Here is a 20,494-nt window from a genome sequence, read left to right on the forward strand (position 1 = left end):
AGGTGGGGACCACAGACCACATCTCAGTACCAATGCTTTCTGGCTGATGTTTTTGTCACTTTTGAATGTTGGTTGTGCTTTCACACTCGTGGTAGCATGAGACGGACTCTACAACCCACAGAAATTGCTCAGGTAGTGCAGCTCACCCAGGATGGCACATCAATGCGAGCTGTGGCAAGAAGGTTTGCTGTGTCCGTCAGCGTAGTGTCCAGAGGCTGGAGGCACTACCAAGAGACAGGCCAGTACACCAGGAGATGTGGAGGGGACCCTAGGAGGGCAACAACCCAGCAGCAGGACCGTTACCTTCGCCTTTGTGCAAGGAGGAACAGGAGGAGCACTGCCAGAGACCTGCAAAATGACCTCCAGCAGGCTACAAAGGTGCATGTGTCTGCACAAACGGTTAGAGACCGACTCCATGAGGGTGGTATGAGGGCCCGATGTCCACAGATGGGGGTTGTGCTCACAGCCCAACACCATGCAGGACGCTTGGCATTTTCGACAGAACACCAGGATTGGCAAAGTCGCCACTGGCACCCTGTGCTCTTCACAGATGAATGCAGGTTCACACTGAGCACATGTGACAGACGTGACAGAGTCTGGAGACGCCGTGGAGAGCGATCTGCTGCCTGCAACATCCTTCAGCATGGCCAGTTTGGCAGTGGGTCAGTAATGGTGTGGGGTGGCATTTCTTTGGAGGTAGCCTGACTGTCATTAGGTACCGAGATGAGATCCTCAGACCCCTTGTGAGACCATATGCTGGTGCGGTTGGCCCTGGGTTCCTCCTAATGCAGGACAATGCCAGACCTCATGTGTCTGGAGTGTGTCAGCAGTTCCTGCAAGATGAAGGCATTGAAGCTATGGACTGGCCCGCCCGTTCCCCAGACCTGAATCCGATTGAGCACATCTGGGACATCATGTCTCACTCCATCCACCAACGTCACGTTGCACCACAGACTGTCCAGGAGTTGGAGGATGCTTTAGTCCAGGTCTGGGAGGAGATCCCACAGGAGACCATCCTCAACCTCATCAGGAGCATGCCCAGGCGTTGTAGGGAGTTCATACAGGCACGTGGAGGCCACACACAATACTGAGGCTATGTGCCCACGTTGCGGACCTGAAGCATATTTTTTACGCTTCTCCCTGGCGGGAAAATCGCATGCGGATATTACATGTGGTTTTCCCGCCAGGTAGAAGCGTTTGTGAGGCGTCTTTGCATGCATTTCCGCATGCGGGTTATCAAGCACTTCTCCAAGCATCACTTGGAAAAGTGCTTGACAACTTGTTCAGAATGGTAAAAATTAAAAAAATAAACTTTATACTCACCTTCCGATGCATTCTCTGCCCCGTCCGGAGTCTTGAGCGGCTCACGCTGTTGTGTGCAGGACCTGCGGTGACGTCATTGAGTCATGTGGTGGGTCACATGACTCAATGACGTGGCAGGTCCTTCAGACAACAGCGCGACGGAGGGAAAACATCAGAAGATAAGTATAAACTTTATTTTATTCTTTTTTTTCCTTTTTCTTTGGTACCCAGGTCTGGATGAGAGTCTCCTCTCCTCCAGACCTGGGTACCATCCGCACATTGATTCCGCTGCGCTTCCGCAAAATTAATGAACATGCTGCGGATTTTTGACCGCAGCATATACGCTGCGGAAAAATCCGCAGCATGGGCATTGACATTGCGGAATGCCATTGGGGACCATGGGGTGCGGATATACATGCTTCACAAATTGATTCGTAAAAATGAAAAAGTGAAAAAAAAAACACTTTTTCATTTTTATGAATCAATTTGTGAAGCACCTGGGGTTCCAAGTGCTCACTATGAATCTAGATAGGTGCCTTGGGGGGTCTAGTTTCCAAAATGGGGTCACTTGTGGGGGAGCTCCAAAGTTTGGGCACACAGGGGCTCTCCAAACGCAACATGGTGTCCGCTAACAATTTGAGCCGACAATTTGTTAGCGGATATCATGTTGCATTTGGAGAGTCCCTGCGTGCCCAAACATTGGAGCTCCCCCACAAGTGACTCCATTTTGGAAACTAGACCCCCCAAGGCACCTATCTAGATTCATAGTGAGCACTTGGAACCCCAGGTGCTTCACAAATTGATTCATAAAAATGAAAAAGTGTTTTTTTTTTCACTTTTTTATTTTTACGAATCAATTTGTGAAGCACCTGGGGGTTCCAAGTGCTCACTATGCATCTAGATAGGTGCCTTGGGGGGTCTAGTTTCCAAAATGGGGTCACTTGTGGGGGAGCTCCAATGTTTGGGCACACAGGGGCTCTCCAAACGCAACATGGCGTCCGCTAACAATTTGAGCCGATTTTCCATTCAATTCGTTAGCGGACACCATGTCGCGTTTGGAGAGCCCGTGATGTGCCTAAACAGTGGAGCTCCCCCACAAGTGTCCCCATTTTGGAAACTATACCCCTCAAGGATTTTATTAAGGTGTATAGTGAACATTTTGAACCCAGAGGTACGGCACAGAATTTGTTTACATTAGGTCATCATATTGAATAAGTTGTCATTATTCTTGAGCGCAAGTGCTCGCTACTTGAGTTTGCATCGGGTACTCAGGTATGCACCATGTACAGCGTGTGCTTGAGTGACATGCTCGAGTCCCTGCTCCGCATGTTTCACGGTTATTAGACACCCAAAAAAAAACATGCGGGGATCGCTCGTGCATGGCAGGCAATCCCCGTAAAGTTTTTTTGGCCGTGAAGCATATGGGGCGGAGACTCGAGCATGTCACTCAAATACCCACGATACTCAATGCATACCAGAGCACCCGATGCAAGCTCAAGTAGCGAGCACTTGCGTTCAACACTAGTCGCCATATCGTCATCTTTTTTTCTTACTTTTGAAAAAAATCCCAACCCCAGCCCTAACCCTAGCACAACCCTAACCCTAGCACAACCCTAGCCCTAGCACAACCCTAGCCCCAGCACAACCCTAGCCCCAGCACAACCCTAGCCCCAGCACAACCCTAGCCCCAGCACAACCCTAGCCCCAGCACAACCCTAGCCCCAAACCCAGCCCTAACCCTAGCCCAATCCTAACCCAAGAGTTTATTTTTGACGCCGTTCCTTGTGCGGTATAAGTGATTAGATGACTTTATTCTTCAGGTCGGTGTGATTACAGCAATGCCAGAATCATATGAGGTTTTTATGACTGACAGCTGTCACACACTAAAAGACTCATTTTTTGTAAAATCTAGTTTTTGCATCGCCATATTTTGAGAGCTATAATTTTTCCAGATTTTGGCAGACAGTCATGTGATGGCGCGTTTTTTGCGGGATGACTTGACGTTGTTATTGGTGCCATTTTCAGGCACGTGACATTTTTTGATCGCTTTCTATTCCGATTTTTGGGAGGCAGAATAAACAAAAACCAACAATTCAGGAATTGTTTTTTTTTTTTTTTTTTATTCTGTTCCGCGTGTGGTAAAATTTATGAGGTAGCTTTATTCTTCGGGTCAGTACGTTTACAGCGGTACCACATTTGTATCATTTTTCTATGTTTTGGCGCTTATACACAATAAAAGCTATTTTATAGAAAAAAATATTTTTTAGCATCGCTTTATTCTGAGAGCTATAACTTTGTTATTTTTCAGCTGATGGAGCTGTATGGCGGCTTGTTTTTTGCGGGACGAGATGACGTTTTCAGCGGTACCATTTTTATTTATATGCGTCTTTTTGATCGCGTGTTATTCCACTTTTTGTTTGGCGGTATGGTGATAAAGCATTGTTTTTTGCTTTGTTTTTTTTTTTTTTTTTTTTACCGTGTTCACTGAAGGGGTTAACTAGTGGGACAGTTTTATAGGTCAGGTTGTTCCGGACGCGGCGATACCAAATATGTGTACTTTTATTGTTTTTTTTTTTTTTTTATAATAATATTTATTGATGGGTACATTATATTTTTATTTTTGGTGGATTATTTTTTTTATTTTTTTTTTATATTTTTGCAATTTTTTTTTTTTTTTCCACTTTCAGACAGTTTATACACTTTATTACTTTGTCCCACTCTGGGACTTTCACTTTTTTTTCTCTGATCGCCTGCATGGCATAGGAATGGAGCACCATCCCTATGCCATGCAGGCTGTCAGCGGGGTGCAGTGTGAAGATTGTTTGGAGATGCACTGCGCATGTCCAAACAATCTTCCTGCTGTCTGGTGACCCGGTGTTGTCATGACGACATCGGGTCGTCATGGCAACACCCGGGAAGCCTTTGCAGACTGCGCTGGAAGCCGGAAGAGGAGGTGAGTATCGGCGATCACCTCCCCTTGCCCCCGCAATGCCGCGATCGACTTCGATCGACTTCGATCGCAGCATCGCAGGGGTTAATGTGCTGAGAGCGGTGCGTGACCGCTCCCTGCACATAGTACCGGGTGTCAGCTGTGACAATCAGCTGACACCCGGCGGCGATCGCGCCCGCACAGCCTGTGTGCGCGCGCGATCGCGATGACGTACTAATACAGGTCTGGCTCTTAAGTCCCAGGGCACAGACGCGTATTAGTACGTCAGATGTTGTTAAGGGGTTAACCCTATAGTTCAGTATTTAGTGGTGGGCTACTATTTCCGATTATAAAATCCCCACATTTGCCCTGTGCCTACCAAGAACACCATATAAAGTACAACATGTCTGCTTTTACCTCTTATCTTATAATCACTTATCTTATGGGCTCGTACACATGACTGTATTTTCCGTCCGAGTGCGATCCGACAAAACATCGGACTGCACTCAAACCAATGTTATTCTATGGGGCCGTGCACATGTCCGATTTTTTCCTCGGAGAGAGATGGTTCGAGGAAAAAAATGCTGCATGCCCAATATGGATCCAATATTCAGATCGCACTCGGCCTTGCAAGTCAATGAGTTTGTGGAAACCATCAGACTGCACTCGGGTGACATCTGATTGCAGTCTGATTTCCATAGACAGACAGAATTTTTTTTCTACATCTCCTTATTTGAAAGAATCGGATCACACTGTGATCACATTCACACTCTGATCAAACTATTATCAGAGTGTGATTTGCATAATCGACCCGATTCTCACGGATAAAAGAATACATGAATGTCTGCACCTGCCCTAATGGAGCACCATCTGCTTTTTCTGCTGATTTCAAGCCTTTATGTGCACTTACTTGACACTTCTGAATAGTTCAGTATGTCTATTGAATGTAGAAAAACTATTACATATGAGAAACATTTAGATTTGAGAGTCCTCAGTGGTTGATACCTGTTAATGGCTAACTGAAAAGATGGTAACAAGTTGCAAGCTATCTAGACTACTCAGGTCTCTTCATCAGGCATAGTATAACACAAAATCTGAAGAGTCACATATTTATACGCAATAGGACACAGAAATAATGCAATAAATGAGACAGGTGACGTAAAGCAGAGCTATTACTGTGGAAGAAAGTATAGCTCTGCTTTACGTCACCTGTGTCATTTATTGCATTATTTGTGTCCTATTGTGTATAAATATGTGACTCTTCAGATTTTGTGTTATACTATGCCTGATGAAGAGGCCTGAGTAGTCTCGAAATCTTGCAACTTGTTACCATCTTTTCAGTTAGGCATTAAAAGGTATCAACCACTGAGGACTCTCAAATCTAAATATTTTTCTATCTACTGGCTAACACGGTACAAAAAATATATATTTTCCCTGTATTACATATGAGGGCATGATTTCGGAAGTTATGAGAGGCCATGAGAGGTCATCTACTAATTCAATTGTCTAACCTAAAAGGGTCAGACTTTGTGAACTTTTCTCAGCATCAGTAACATAGGTATATTATATAGAAAGTGGGTTCACACCCAAGAATAACATTATAAACCAAACTGACACTAGCTGCACACAAATATTTGCTTCTTCTCTGAATAAATTTACTAATTAAATGTAAATTAGTGGGAGATGAAATAAAATTTACAAAGGAATTAGATGCTAATAAAACACCCATAGACATTACTCAACTTTCTCCGACGCTTGTTGAACATGTTATAAAACACATCTCAGAGACACAAAGCCTTTTAGACTCAATCCGTTAAGGAACCTGTCTGCTTCTATTGAGCTGACATGGCCTTTAGCAAGAAGCAAAGTGCGTCTTTCAGTGGATACCAAAGGAAAATGTATCATGTTGGCACATACTTACCTAAGAAGTCTTGTTTAGCCAGTCATGGAGGCTTCCAAAGACCAAGTCATGGAGGATTTTTCAAAACACATGGACGTCCACATGCCTCTGTTCCAGGAGGACCTCATATGTCCCATTATGGAGATTTCCATCTGAACCATAAAGTGGCTTCTTATATTTTCAACCATGTTGGATCTTGTAATCCTTCAAATGATTATGGAAATCCAGGGAAGAGGAAAGTAGGTCAAAGTCATGGAGGAAATATTCACACGCATATAAAAACTTCTGGAAGCCATGGATTTTTGAAAGATCATGGTGAAATTACAAATGAAAAAGAAACAATGCGACTTCTGAATGATAGATTGTCTTCATATTTGGGGGAGATACGCTCTTTAGAACAAAAGAATGCCCAACTGGAGAAGATGATCAGTAACTGTCAAGAAAATAGTTCTGCTCCCTTATCCACTGACCAAAGCCAACGCACAAGAGAAATCCAAGAGCTCCAAAATCAGGTAGAGTCAAAAATGCAAACATTGGTGAAGTTATGTGAGAATGTTAATTTATTTATATACTTAGGATCTACTATGCATTTTCTGTAAATATTAAAGGTATACATCAGTGGTATTTCCTAATGTAAACCTTAGATGGATGCCTCCAATGCACAGCGTTCCCCATAGGCTTCTAGATTAAACCTAAATGTCTACCATCTATCTATCTCTGTCTGTCTATTCATACTTATAATTCATCCAATAATTATCATATCATACTTTTGGATCTTTAAAACTGCTTGTATAATGGGATTAGTAGATTATAACATCCATATGCCCTTAGTGAAACAACCCCAAACTAGATCTTTTTCATGATTGTTGCAAACTATGTACTATGTATCAAGGCAGGTAAAATAATATTGAGCTTTATAAAGGATTACCCAGTCTTCATATAATTGGGTCTCCCTCTTGGCTATGAAAAGTCGGAATCTCATTAGATGAATATGCAGGATTACAAACATCATAGGATAATATATATGTATATATACACATGTATTTGTGTATTCTAAATGTACATTAGTATCATTGTGGTACCAATACTGTTTAACATTGTCATTAGTAATTCTGTCTTGTAGATCTCATCAACCATCAGTAAAAATTGTGGCATTGTCCTTCAGGTTAACAATTCTAGATCAGCTTTGGATGACCTTAACAACAAGTAAGTAAAAACAATATATTTAAAACAAGTGTCCAATCATGAGCCCAAAAATGATCTCTATGTCAGTTCCTATCGGAGATTATCACCTTACATTTATTTTCCATAGAACTGCTGTTTAGTTGCTCTGTAGCACAGCACCATTAATGTAATGCTGTGTTCTGGGGCTACATTTGATCTACCATGCCTACAGGCAGTCCCAGGTAGTCTAAGACACACCCCCTGTCTCATGGTTGGTTAAGGCTGTTGCTCTCTCCCACAAACCTGCAGCTCGGCCTTCTTAGATTGGCTGCTGTCTATAAGCACAAGCCCAACATAAGCTCACGAGAAAGCAAGTGTATACAGAGCTGATTTCTAGCACAGCAAGGACAGAATTATTATAATATACAAATTGTGAAACACAAGTTAGAAAAATAATATCAGGTAACTGATGACCATACACTAAGGAGAATAATTATTTTTGAGTGGGAAACCTAGAGGATTGATTTCATTTCCATACACATTACAAAGCTGTCAGCTGAATGATTGTTTGGCTCACGGTTATCTTTCCTGCCTCCCCCATACATTAGAACACTCAGCTCAGTCAGGCGTTCCTGTGTTCTTTATGAGAGAGCCGCTGACAAACTTTGTGCAAGGGCTTATCTTCCAGCTGAACAAGAAGATTTTTTAATGCAAAAATTTTATAATTGTTGTAATTTTTTACAATTCCTTTTTAATAGTAGGTTAAAGGGAATATTATTTCCGATTTTTGCTATGAAATCTCAGAGCTGCATGATGTAGGGGAAGAAATCTGACTCCAGCAATGTATCACTTACTGGACTGCTTGATGCAGTTTTGGCAGAATCCCTGTTTTCTCTGCTGTAGATGTAGCAGTGATCAGTGCTGAGCTGTGTATCATCCCGCCCACACCACTGATTGGCAGCTTCCTGGGTACATTGTGCGTTGTCAGCAAGCTGCTAATCAGTGGTGGAGGCAGGGTTACACAAATTAGCCGGCCTGCCTTGCACGTTACACCTAATCCTGTAGTGATAATTTCCTACTGATAAAACTCTGATTGTATTGAAACTACAGCAAGCTGCTGAGCAAATGCACATCCCAGGAATCAGGATCTCTGCCATATACATTGTGCTACCCCTTAGTAGCCTCCAAACTGATGTCTCCCACACTGTATGATGGCCCCCACACTGTGCAAAGGCCCCACATTATCTCCCACACTGTATGATGGCCCCCACACTGTGCAAAGACCCCACATTATCTCCCACACTGTATGATGGCCCCCACACTGTGCAAAGACCCCACATTATCTCCCACACTGTATGATGGCCCCTACACAGTGCAAACACCCCACATAATCTCCCACACTGTATGACCCTAACTGTAATCCCCACACTGTATATAAATAGCCTCCATATAGTATAATGCGCCAGATAGTCCTCAATATAGTATAATGCACTCCCCATAGGCAGAGTCTGTAGGATAATCCCCCCATAGGCAGACTGTAGCATAATCCCCCCCCTCCATAGGAAGTCTGTAGCATAATCCCCCACCCCCCAATAGGCAGTCTGTAGCATAATCCCTGACCCCCCATAGACAGTCTGTAGCATAATCCCCCAACAGGCAGTCTGTAGCATAATACCCCCACTCCCCCATAGGCAGTCAGTAGCATAATCCCCCACCCCCCATAGGCAGTCTGTAGCATAATCCCCCACCCCCCATAGGCAGTCTGTAGCATAATCCCACCACACCCCCATAGGCAGTCTGTAGCATAATCTCCCCCACCCCCCATGGGCAGTCTGTAGCATAATCCCATCCATAAGAAAAAATAAATAAGTAAGCACAATACTCACCTCTCTCTCCTTCTGGTTCCCCCGCTGCTCTGAACGCCCGGCCCGCACACATCTTCAGCACGGTGGGCCGAGCGCCAAGTGATGACGTCAGACACAGAAGACGCTATGGGGACTGATGGGAGAGGGAGCATCACTCCCTCTCCCATCACTGAGCTCGCGGTTGCGGTGAATGGTGGGGGGGCCCCCCTCCTGCTCAAGGGCCACATAGCAGCCGCCAGGCAGTGCAGGGACATCGAGTCTCCCTGCTCTGCCCGGAGTGTAACTGTAGCAGCTGCTCACGCCACTACAGTTACAATAGTGTAGCTCCGGGTGGGTCCCCTCAGACCACGGGGCCCGGGACGACCGACCCCCTCGGCCCCCCACGGTAGCTACGCTACTGACCTTTGCAACCTAAAAACTGGTCGAATAAAATAAATGTGAAAGATTTGTTTACCTGCAATGTCATAGGATACAGTGCTATAGATCATTTTTATGATATAATCATATTGTCCTTGGGCAAATTTTCTTTAAGGTATGAGATGGAGCATAATCTGAGAAGTAACATTGAGGCCGATGTGACGGCTCTGCACTTCATCTGGGAAGGGTGTAAAGAAGAGACAGGTAAACTGGAATCTGAGGTTGGCAGCCTTGAACAGGAACTGTTGAGGATGAGGAGGGATAGTGAGCAGGTGATGTATGAATGAAGCTGCTGAAACAATATCACTTGATAAAGTTGACCTACTTTTATTAAAGATGTTTCTGTTTGCCGATTTATACAATATATTTTATTGGAGAAATATTCTTGTAAAGTTTTAAGGGGGAATATTAGGCAGATGGAATGGATTAACTGCTCAGCAGTCTATTCTACTATATAGAGCTTAAAGAGTAGCTTAACTTTTTTATTATTTATTGATTAACCTTTTCAAAATTATGAATTTTTGTAATATGCTTCATTACCTTATTTTTCCTTCATCTCCCCCAAGTACCATGCTGTGGTACTGTTTTAACCCCTTTCCCCCAAGCCTGTTTTAACCTTCATGACCAGGCCAAATTTTACAATTTTGACTAGTGTCACTTTATGAGGTAATAACTCTGAAACGCTTCAATGGATCGCACTGATTCTGAGAATATTTTTTCGTGACATATTGTACTTCATAATAGTGGTAAAATTTATTCTATATGACATGCGTTTATTTGTGCAAAAATGGAAATATGGCAAAAATTGTGAACATTTTGCAATTTTCAAACTTCTAATTGTTATGCCCTTAAATCAGAGAGTTATGTCACAAAATAGTTAATAAATAACATTTCCCACATGTCTACTTTACATCAGCACAATTTTTGAAACAAAATTTTTTCGTTTGTTAGAAAGTTATAAGAGTTAAAATGTGACCAGCGATTTCTCATTTTTCCAACAAAATTTACAAGACCATTTTTTTTAGGGACCACATCACATTTGAATGACACCATTCTAAAAACTACACCACTCAAGGTGCTCAAAACCACATTCAAGAAGTTTATTAACCCTTCACGTGCTTCACAGGAATTAGTGTAATGTGGAAGGAAAAAATGAACATTTAACTTTATTTTCACAAAATGACCTAAGACCCAAGGGTAACAGGAGAAAATGGAGAAAATGGACCCCAAAATTTGTTGTGCAATTTCTCCTCAGCATGCTGATACCCCACATGTGGGAGAAAACCAATGTTTGGGCACACGGCAGGGCTTGGAAGGGAAGGAGCGCCAGTTGACTTTTTGAATATAAACTTTTCTGGAATAATTAGCGGACGCCATGTCACGATTGCAGAGCCCCTGATGTGCCTAAACAGTGGAAACCCCCACAAATGATACCATTTTGGAAACTAGACCTCTCAGGGAACTTATCTAGATGTGTGGTGAGCACCTGGAAACTCCATGTGCTTCACAGAAGTTTATAACGTAGAACCGTGAAAATAAAAAAATCTATTTTTTCCCACAAAAATGTTCACTTAGCCCCAAATGTTTATTTTCACAAGGGTAACAGGAGAAAATGGACCTAACATTTGTTGTTCAATTTCTCCTGAGTATGAAGATACCCCATATTTTGGGGAAAACTACTGTTTGGGTGCACAGCAGGGCTCAGAAAGGAAGGAGTGACGTTTTGGAACATAGACTTTGATGGAATGGTCTGCAGTTGTCATGTCGCATTTGGAGAGCCCCTGATGTGCCTAAACAGTTGAAAACCCCCCACAAATGACCCCTTTTTGGAAACTAGACCCCTCAAGGAATTTATCTAGTTGCGTGGTGAGCACCTTGAGCCCACAGGTGCTTCACAGAATTTTAAAACTTTGATTTGTGAAAATGAAAAAAATATATTTTTCCCACAAAAATGTTTTAGCCCTAAAATTTTTCATTTTCACAAGGATAGCAGGAGAAAATGGACCACAAAATTTGTTGTACAATTTCTCCTGAGTACGCCGACACCCTATATGTGGTTGAAAACTACTTATATAGTGCATAGTTCAGACGGGAAGAAACACCATATTGGAGTTCAGATTTTGCTGGACTGGTTTGAATCTTTTGTTAGGAACATTTTACATGACATTTTGGATCACATTTATCCTGCGCTCTACGCTGAGCAATTATATCAGGGTTTCCATCTAAGTGAGTGACTCAGATGACTGCGAGTGATTCAAATGAAACCCCCGAAGAATCCATTCACTATAATGAGGCAGTAGAGTTACTCTGAACTCCATCTGGCCTCTGTTCAGCATTGTCCTTTTTTCCAGAGGTGCACAAAACTGTGGCTAACGGTACTTTTATGCATGCCTAAAAAGATAGACTCCGCCGGATCACAGGTCCGACAGCATCCACAATGTCCCCATCTGCCTCATTATAGGGAATCTTCCGCCGGGGGTTCCATCTGAAAAACCTATTTCAGAAATTTACATGGAAATATGAGCCGAGCCTTACTGCGAACTTTGGGAGGCAGAATGAACAAAGCAGCAGCTGAAGAATTGGTTTTATTTATTTTTTTATGCCATTCCTCATACGGTATAAGTAGTGATGAGCGAGCCTGCTCGCCACTACTCGGTACTCGCCTGAGCATCGCTGTGCTCGACATGCTTGGCACTCGGCGAGTATTTCCAAGTTGCTTGGGCGGAAGCTCGGGTCCCAGCCCTGCATGTTTGGCGCTCTTTAGAGAGCCAATGAACATGCAGGGATTGTCTGCCATGCACTGTAATGCTATAGCCATGTTGGTTGTGGCATTACAGTGATTGGCTGGCCGCACAGCATCATCGGGTCTATATAAGACCTGTTGCCCCTATGCTCGTCACAGTCTAACCCAGAAACAGGCAGAGTAGAAAGAGCTGCTGCTGAGTCAGGGAGAGATTTGCTTGTTTATTAGTTAGTATAGGTATTCCACAGCATATCTATATATCCATCTGAACTAACAGTCCTTCTGAGGACTAATCCAGATTCATATATTCAGTCGTGATAGCAGGAATTAGGCAGGCAGGGCAGCAATTCACACGTGGTTGCTGTGAAGAATAGTAAACTACAGGGCCGCAATTTAAAACCGTGGGCGTCCGTCAGACATATCACATATAACTGCACTACAAATCCAACCATTTGTAGAGAACGTGGAAAATACTGTCCTCCATTTGGAGTTTTGCATCAGTGTGTCAGTGAAGCTATTCATACGTGATCGCTGAGAAGATTAATAAACTACATGGCCCCTATTCAAAACTGTGGGTGTCCGTCAGACATATCACATATAACTGTGCTACAAATCCAGGCATTTGTAATGCACGTGGAAAATATTGTCCTCCATTTAAAATGGGCAAGGCTCGTGGCAAGGGACCGGGAAGTGGATGTGATGGTGATGGTGCATGCAGAGGCCGAGGCGTCATGTGAGAGGTCACGCACCGGGAGCAGACAGGGGGCCATCAGAAGGTAATTATATGGTTTTTTTTATTTTAATTCTTTTTTAACTACAGGTACTATTGTACCTGGGTCTGGAGGAGAGTCTCATTGAATCGCATAATATTCGCATGCTCGCCCACCGCACACACTCCAGTACTGTAAATAACAGAGCAGTGTCCTCATCTGTGGAAACCAGCACAATCACTCCACATCACATCCACAGTGGTGATAGAGCTTCACATGTCCCCACATCACCCCTGACATATGAGTACTGTGAAATCTATAGTGATGTGTGTGTTCAAGAGTAAGTATGTGTGTACCTATATATATGCCACATAATACACCTTAGCTGCTGCAGAACCTTAGTCTATAGTAATGTATATACATATATACCACATAATACACCTCAGCTGCTGCAGAACCTCAGTCCATAGTGATGTGTATACATATATACCACAATACACCTCAGATGCTGCAGAACCTCAGTCTGGAAGAGGGAGGAATGAATGTATGGATGGATGGCTGGATAGATGGATGGATGGGTAGATGAGGGATAGATGAATGGATGATAGAGAGAAGGATGGATGGATGAGGGAATGATGGATGAAGGATGGATGGATGGAGGATGAGGGAGGGATGGATGGATGAGGGAGGGAGGGATGGATGGATCAGGGAGGGAGGGATGAATGAGGGAGGGAGGGATGCACACAGCACATTATACTCACCTATGTAGAAGCCCTTTCCTTCCTGGTTAGTCCCATCTGCTGAATCATTTCACTGCTGCTCTGCTCTGTGGGCTGCACTGGAGGCTGGAGCGGAAGGCAGGAGGAGGGTCTGGCAGAGACTGGGGGTGGTGTCTGTTGTGACATCACCAACCAGTCTCTGCCCGACGGGAAAACTCTAGTCAGCCAGTGAGTAGTGTTGAGCAAATTTGTTCGGCATTTCTAATTCGTGTTTGTGTTCGGTGTTCCGGCTTGTTTGCGCCAAAAAATTGGCTCCGCCCATGAACATCCCTGATTTTCCACACTGTCATGCAGATAGGTCTAGGTGCACAGACAAATTATACAGAAAGCCTGGACAATCCCTTTAAGCATATTGCAAAAATTAATAACTTCAAAAAAGTCTTATTAATAATAATTTTTAAAAAGTTAGTTACTTTTTTAAGGAATATAGGCAAAACATATAGAATGGGTTATGCCCAGTGTGAGGCCTGAAGGGGTGATTCATACCACTTGAATTCTTATGACATGCCCTTTTAGGCTCCATATTTAGCATGGTGCTGTCTGTATTAGGTGTTGGTTTAAGTTCAAGCCAAGAAAGAGGGCTGCTGAACAGATGTGCGTAACCCATTTACAATCCTAATATTGCCTAATATGATAATTTAAAAATCCTAAAGTGTTTCTTGAAAACGATGTCAAGCACAGTTCTCAAAGACCACTGACATCCACATTAATAGATAATTGTGAGAGGTGGAAGCAGCAGGAAATCGCTCAATGAGTTTTTCTGTCTGGTTTCTATGATCTAACAAGGAGTTGTCCAGATCAGATGTCCTCTACAATGACATTACTGTAATATAATTTTATATGACTGGTAAATACATTGTTACTTGACCTAGATCAGATATTATTTGATAACATAAAAACATTATAGTATTTACCAATGTGTCAACTATTGTTACAGGAGATCAACTCTCTGACTACTGATCTCGGTCCTAGAATCAGCGTGGAGGTGGAAGCAGCCAAATCCAAAGATTTAACCAGAGCTTTGTCTGACATTCGGGAGCACTACGAAAATCTTATTGAGAGCAACCAGAGAGAAGTTGAGAGTCTGTTCACACAAATGGTATCTCAACATTATTGTTTTTAAATTTAAAGGCTATGTAAGCCTATGTAACCATTGTTTATTGGTCCAATGCATGTAAAATACAAAATGATGCAGTGTGGCAAATAGTCATCATTAGGAATATCTTACTGTTTTGTGTAAACAGCTACTTTTCAGATTTATTTGTTTCCATGGATACAGACAGCAAACAATCCGCTGTGCATTCTGATCCTGTAGTAATGTGTTGCTCCCTATTTATTAAATCCTTTCTGTAGCATAGAAAAAATGAGGGGTCAGACAATAGGGAGCAACATGTGGCTGAGAACTAGACTACAAAAGTTTTCAGTGGAGACTCAAACGTCTCTACTAGTGATGAGCCAGCATGCTCCTTACTCAAGAATTACGAGCATGTTTTCCAAGTATCTTCAGCATGCTCGGGTGTTATGTTTCAGTCACTCCATGCGCATGATTTGCAACTGTTTGACAGCTGGTTCTTAGGCATTCCTCACATGTAATAAAGCTGTCAAACAGTTGCTAATCATTCGCATGGAGTGACTCAAACAAAGCACCCAAGCACGCTGAAGATACTCGGCGAGCACCCGAGCATGCTCGCCGAAAGGAAAACAGAATATACTCGCTCATCACTAGTCTCTATAAAGGTTTTGCAGGAAATGTCTTGGAGAAAAAAAACTATATATAATAAAAATAGATGACCAACGGAAGTAGATTCAGAACCTTTTTGGTCCTGTATCAAATGTAAAAATGTTTATGCTAAACATTTTAAGGATATGGGCACACAGTATCTTTTTCAGATGGATTCCGCCCAAAATCACCCCATAAAATGAGCATAATGCACAGCAAAGTCAAAACGACATTGCTGTGTACATCTTCCATCTAATGTCACATCTTTTAACTGCTTCAGGGTTTGGAAACTCTGAAACGATTAAAAGAAGAGACAAACTTGAACGTATAAAGCAAGCTGCTTCGCCATGGAAAACTTAGCGGGTGCAGCGGACATTTTACTTTTGAACTTTTTTTTTTTCTCACATTTCATTTATCTTCTAGGCTAAAGAGCTCAACCATCTGGTTGTTACTGGCTCTGGAGAGATGCAATCGGTTCAGTCTTTCATAATTAAGTTAAAGTCTTCTATGCAGTTCATGGAAATCGAATTGCAAGGTGAACAGAACTTGGTATGTTCATTTTTTTTACTTGTGCTGCTGTAATAAAAAACCCTAAAATGTAGCCTCATCATGTTCACCTGAAATGGGCCTAAAACATTTTGAACATATGTAAGATACTATAGAGGGCAGATAAAGTTTATCCTGTAGCTATGTACGCTATATACCTAGGCTCTCCATTTGTCATATGGTGCCACCATGCATACTCCGGATTTATTCATCCACAGAAGTATTGCTTCTAGGAAAGAGTATCTTCATAATACTTCATCTGTTGGAGTATACAACAATTTGTTTCTATCTGACTCGTATGAAAACTTTCATATGGCACTGTATGAACTCATGTAGCACCCCGAGGACTCGGCTGCTACAGGAGTATTGCACCTCGAACCAGAGGTGTGGTATTCCACTCCCGGGTAAGGATGGAGTGTGGAACGGGGCTCAGTTAGCTGCATACACCACACACACCCCATTTCCGGGGGACAGATCAACGGTACTCCCACCAGATAGATGTGCAGGTACGACAGCGTCTGTCCCTGGCTGGAGTGTGGGGGGGGGGGGACATCCCAGTGGTGTAGGAGCAGAGAGGGGAGGGACTCTGGGCATAGGTAGGAGCCCATTGGGTGCTGGTCACCTGGGCTCGGGTGTCAGAAGGGAGGTATATAAGGTGGGCACCATCTTAGATCGGTGTGCAGTCCGGGTTAGTTCAGTTCAGAGAGGGCCGACAGGGAGCTGTGGCTCAGTCCGGGCCCAGCTCCAGAGGCAGGCCTGAAGTGGAGACCTGAGACAGCAGACAGAGAGAGGGAAGGAACAGAAACACAAGGAAAGGCCCAGAGACGCAAGCACAGAGGGAACCCTGAGATCCCACAAGATAACGGGTGAAGGGTTGGCAGAGCAGGGTACCGGATCCCAAACTGGTGGAGGCCAATTATCCTTAGCCAGGAACCGGAGGTCGTGGTCAAGTCTTGGCGCGACCCCTCACCATATCCACCAGGAAGGCACGCCATATAGGGTCAGGGAAACCGGAGAGAGGTTTGACCAACAAAAGGCCTGAGGAAGCTGGACAAAGGTGGGTCCCTGGTGGGGACGGCCAGTAGAGAGGAAGAGAAGGGAGCTCTGAACCACGCTCTGGAATTGCCTGGGAGTTGGCCGAGTCCCGCACCTGGTGGACGCAGCACGGCTCGGGTGGTCACTGCTGGCCGAAGTGACCGGAGCAACAACTGTGAGTAAAGCTTTGGAAACTGCGACACCCGTCTCTGTGGTTCCTTGCCGCACCAGCACCATCAGTACTGGGACACTCGCACCATCACTCCCATCAGAATCCACACTAGCTGCCCTGAGGCAATACTCCTCCCGTGGGGAGTCATCCCATACTAAGCTGCACAAACAACATCAGCCTCAGCGGTCTGCAGTGCAGCGGCGGTCCCCACTGACCGCAATCCACGGGTGGCGTAGTCGAACAATATAACATCTGCCACTAAAAACATCGCCACTTAGTTCGACACCCTGGGCACGGACCGGATCGTCGCCACGAGGACTACTACCCCTGTCGGATCCGGCTCCGGGTATTCCCCGCATGCGCAACGCTACACAACATGGCCCAGGGGGCGCGTCACTCATACAAAAGGACATATGGCTGCTACGTACAACTTGAAGGTTTAATGGTGCCATATTACAGTCCATTTTGCGCTTGTGCTTCATATATAAATAATGTAAAACCACAATGTATTTTGAGAAATGATGTTACTCTTTGGATAGAGGTTGATGGTTTTATGGATCAAGGTAGTTTGGGTTCAAGTATTTTTATTATCTATATTCATCTTTTAAATTTTTCCTTCTTTTGTATTAATGGATTCTGTTGCAGATATCAGCTCTACAGGACACCCTAGCTGAGAAAAAAGCATATTATTCATCAGATCTAATTCAGATGCAGATGGCTATCAACCTTGTTGAAGACCAACTACAGCACATTCGATCTCAACTACAAGGTCTTAATGAGACAAATAAACTTCTGAATAAACACAATGTGCATCTGGAAATAGCCAACTGCCATCAACTCTTGGATGAAATCATACAGTATGTGGCATATGTTACATAATGTTCCATCCGAAATGCAGGAAATTAGTTAAAAGGAACCTGTTATCAGGATACCTAGCAGGTATTAGGAACGCTTTATCAGCCTCCTAACACTTTCTTTAATTATACCTGTGTAAGTGCTTAAAAACAAAGTTTAATTGTCTCTGCTTTCCCAACCTAGTTCGAGACCACTGTCAATCAATGCCACTGCACGTGAGGAGCAAGTCCAAAGCAAGGTGACTGCCATCCTGGTGTGTGTGGAGAGAGCAGACAGGAGATGTGGAACAACTTCATCTGCTCCGTGCCTACTCTCCTCGTGCACATCATGATGTCAATCACACTTTTGTGGGCGTGCTTCCAACTGCATAACGACATTGACAGTGGTCCCGGACTAGGCAGTGAGAATAGGGATGATTACATTTAGTTTTTAAACACTTACATCTAGTGTTTAGAACTAATTCAAACAGCAGTGATTGGCAAACCCACTGATTGCTGCTGTTAACATCTTAAATGCGTTAAAACCGCGATCCAGCCCTGATATTATTTTGAGCGCTCATTGGCTCCCTGTGACGTGATCGCTGGGAGTCAATGGGTTGGTTTGACAGCCATGTGCTAGATAAAGGTCCCCATGCATGTCATGTGACTTGTGCCTGATCATTAAAGTAGAGTGTCATTTTTACAATATACAAGCAATACTGTGGTATTGGTGTACCTAAGGGGACTAGCACATAAAGTAAAGAGTAGAAAAAAGGTTTTAAAAAGATCTATAAAATATATATAAAAAAATGTAAAAATTTGTATCACTCCCCTTTTCCCCAATTATAAAAAAAATAAAACAATAAGTAAAAAAAAAAAAAAAGCATATTTGGTAATGTAGCATCCAGAAAAAATATATCTATCAAAATGTAAAATGAATTAAGCCTTACAGTAAACATTGGAAAAATGAAGAAAATAAAAAAAATAATTTTAGCTTTTTTTACAAAAAAAACTATACGTGTTTCGTCTCTCTGGCATCTTACTGACCTGGAGAATCATGTTTTGGTCATTTTAACTGCACAATTAGCATTGTAAAAATAAAACCAATAAAATAATGGCGGAATTGCATTTTTTTTTATGAGAGCCAAATCAGATCTCATACTTTGCATGGATGAGGGGCAACACCCCTAAACCCCGTGTATGCAAATTGACATTCTGGTTTGACTTTTATCCTAAGTCATATTTCAAGGCTCGTTAAAGAGTCAATATTGACTTATAGGATCGCTGCTTCCAACAGGTAAAGCTAGAATTCTAGTTCTCTTCCTCTCTGAAGAGACAATTTGCATATTTAATTTCCCAAAGGAGCATGCATGGCTTATAATCCGATGTTTCTTTGGCATGTCCCTTTATCAACTTCATTATTAACCCCTTCCTGACATGGCAATTTTCCATTTTTGTTTTTTTCCTATTCTTCTTCCAAGAGCCATAACTTTATTTTTCCATACACATAGCCATATTAGGGCTTGTTTTTTGAGATACAGACTGTACTTTTGATTGACATCATTCATTTTATTATGTGATGTACCAGAAAGCGTGAAAAAAATTCCAAGTGTGGCAAAATTGCGAAAAAAGAGCAATTCCACTATTTTTTTTTAGGACTTTTTATTTGCAATATTCAGTATATGGTAAAAATTACTGAGAAATATGATTCTCCAGGTCAGTATGAATACAGTAATATCAAACGTATAGATTTTTTTATTTTAGCACTGAATAAAAATTCTGGGATTTGTTAAAAAAATTGTGCCTATTTCACCATTTTCAATTTTTGGTCGATGGAACTTTGTTAGGGCTGTTTTTTTGTACCCTGAGCCAAAGTTTTTATTGATATCAATATCAATATTGGGGTATACGATATTTTGATAGTTTCTTATTTCAATTTATTGCAGTTTTAAAGTGGCCAAAAAAACATAATTCTGGCATTTAATTTTTTTTTTTTTTGCTCAATACACCGTTTACCCTTCAGGTTAATTAATTTTATATTTTTATAGATCAGACTTTTGCAGACGTAACAATTCCAAATATCTGTAGTATTTTATTTCTTTATTTTTAATGGGGGAAAAGGTGGGTGATTTGAACTTTTATATTTTTTTTCACTTTCTACTGTATTTGATAGTCCCCTTAAGGGGCTTGAACCTGCGATCATGCGATTGCTTGTACTATATACAGCAATACTACAGTACTGCTATGTATAGAGAAAATCATGGTCTCCTATGAATGCCAGCCATGGACTGGCTTTCATAGGAGTGCCGTCATGACAGGCACAGGGGTCTTCAGCAGACCCCAGTCATCATGGCCACTAACGGCAGCCCGCAATAGCAT

This window comes from Phyllobates terribilis, unplaced genomic scaffold, assembly GCF_046119375.1.
Source record: "Phyllobates terribilis strain yellow unplaced genomic scaffold, ASM4611937v1 Scaffold_5__5_contigs__length_657084704, whole genome shotgun sequence".
In the NCBI taxonomy this organism is placed as follows: Eukaryota; Metazoa; Chordata; class Amphibia; order Anura; family Dendrobatidae; genus Phyllobates; species Phyllobates terribilis.